This window comes from Saccopteryx leptura, chromosome 12 (genome assembly GCF_036850995.1).
Source record: "Saccopteryx leptura isolate mSacLep1 chromosome 12, mSacLep1_pri_phased_curated, whole genome shotgun sequence".
Classification (NCBI taxonomy): Eukaryota; Metazoa; Chordata; class Mammalia; order Chiroptera; family Emballonuridae; genus Saccopteryx; species Saccopteryx leptura.
In genome coordinates this window covers 54213541-54216263 of record NC_089514.1, presented here as the reverse complement: position 1 = coordinate 54216263, position 2723 = coordinate 54213541, and positions in this window count along the sequence as shown.

Genomic DNA, 2723 nt, shown 5'->3' with positions numbered 1-2723 from the left:
GAAGTATAGAGGGGAAAATGTTTAAGGTAGGAAGATCATAGTTGCAGCATTGAATACTGGGGTTTGAAATGGTTTGAGGAGTGTCTGTAGGCAGTGTAATATATGGGTTTGGTGCTCAGGAGAAATGAAAACTGGAATTACTTTGTGGTCACTGGCATGATGACAGGAGCAACGTAGTAGTGAATGCAGTGAACGTAAACAGAACTGAGTGGTCAATTTGGAACCCAAATTAGTGTGTATCCTTATATATGTAATCATTAATTTATCCGTATCTCAATGAGATATCTCTCCAGTACCAAACAGCTTTGAAAATGTAGGATTTTTTCTTTTTTTTTTCACCAGAAACTACATTTCTTTAGGACTGAATCTTTATTTTTAATATCTAGCACAGTTTCAAGCAAATAGAAAGGAGAGTTAACCTGTGTTGGGAAACAACAAAACAGTTTCCCTCCAAATTATTATGATTCATTGTTAAAAAAAAAAAATTCCATCAAATGGAAGTATTTCTAAAATTCTTACCTCATGTGCTTCTTTTTAAAGCAAATTGGTAAATTGATGGTCTATTTTTATTTTGAATGATAATCTGTTTTAAACAAAACAATTGGCCCTGGCTAGTTGGCTCAGTGGTAGAGCGTCGGCCTGGCGTGCAGGAATCCCGGGTTCGATTCCCGGCCAAGGCACACAGGAGAAGCGCCCATCTGCTTCTCCACCCCTCCCCCTCTCCTTCCCCTCCCGCAGCCAAGGCTCCATTGGAGCAAAAGATGGCCTGGGCGCTGGGGATGGCTCCTTGGCCTCTGCCTCAGGCGCTAGAGTGGCTCTGGTCGCAACAGAGTGACCCCCAGATGGGCAGAGCATTGCCCCTGGTGGGCATGCCGGGTGTATCCCGGTCCGGCGCATGCGGGAGTCTGTCTGACTGCCTCCCCATTTCTGGCTTTGGAAAAAAAAAAGTATAAACAAAACAATTACTACAAACTGGTATTGTTGGAGTATTTTGTTTGATTCAGGTGGACACAGTGCCATAAACTGTTTTAAACTGGTAGAAATGTTTGTATAGTTTTTAATAGGTGGTTTGTTTAAACACAAGGACTTTGCAAAGGTCTTCGAAGAAAACGTTAAAGATTTAAATTTATATTCATAGCATAGTCAAGATTAAAGATTTCTCTGCTTTGGTTAATAATATAAAATAAATAAATAATATTTTTAACAATCTGATTATTGCTACAGTATTCCCCTGTCCAACTTACATTAAAGAGTACATATATAACTATTAAATGGAAACTTCTTGTAAAAAAAAATCTAGTAGGCCAAGACTTTCAACCTTTTCCATCTCATGGCACACATAAACTAATTACTAAAACTCTGCAGCACACCAAAATATTTATTTTTTGTCCATCTAAAAAAATAACGATGTAATTTTATTCATTCACATCTGACAGGTATTGTTGCACCAGCTGTTGTCATTTCTTTTTATTTGACAATCTAAGGGAAAAGAGGTCAGTGCCCCTAACTAAATAGTCAGGTATTGCATGTTTTAAAAATTATTCTGGCCTGGCCTGATGTGGTGCAGTGGATAAAGCATTGACCTAAGACCTGGAATGTGTAAGTCTCAGGTTCAAATCCCTGGGCTTGCCTGGTCAAGGCACATATGAAAAGCAATCAATGAAAACTAAAGTGAAATAACTATGAGTTGATGCTACTTGCTTCCATCCCCTCCCCCATCTTCTCACTCTGTAAAATCAATAAATAAAGTCTTAAGCATAAATAAAAATTTAAAATTAAAAAAATTATTCCAGCACATTCTTTGAAAATCGCTGTTGTAGAGTCTTTCAAGCACTGTAACAGTTTCTAGTTGCAAAAGTATAAAATACATGATTGGATGCTAATTTCCCTGAAGTCAATGTCTTTCATATTCACCATAGGGTACAAGCTTACAGTGTTTGCCAGAATTTGGGCTGAAGTCAGGCCAGGGTAATCAGTATACTTATGTGGTGGGGAATGGAGAATTTATCAGATATAAAGGGTGATCTGATATTGAGGTGGAGGATTTTGTCTAAATCAACTTGACAGGATTCTTGCAAAAACTGGGTGGTGCAGGTCCAACAAGAATAGATGTGGAGCCCAAAGTCAAAGCCTACTTGAGAACAGGCCTTAGAAAGTCCTGAGTCAAAAAAGTCTACCAGTTTGGCTATACCAAAGCCCAAGAAGGTGGGTAGTGGTGAAGAACGGAATACAGATGTGTGGCTGGGCTGTTAACAGGCTTGAGGCCTCTTGAAATTCAGGAAGCAGAGAAAGTCACTTGCCTGAGTCCTGATGCCTCCATTTATACTTTTGTCCTAGCCCTGCAAATATAAGGTCTACCGGAAAGTTCTGTCCGTTTTTGGAATAAAACAAAATACAAATTTTTCTTACCGTCAATAAACTTTATTAAATAATATAATTGCCATTATTATTAATGATTTCTTGCCAGCATGAGGGCAATTTGTATATCCCATTTTTGAAAAATGTTTTATATTTTGATGCAAAAAATTGAACCAGTTCTTGTTTGATATCTTCTTCATTTTTGAAATTTTTGCCCTTCAAAAAATTTTGTGAGGACGAAAACAAGTGATAGTCGGAGGGTGCTAAGTCCAGGGAATATGGTGGATGCGACAGACATGCTTCTGTAGAATTTCTTCCTTTTTGAAATTTGTAAAAATTACAGTGGCATAAATGAACTTTATCAG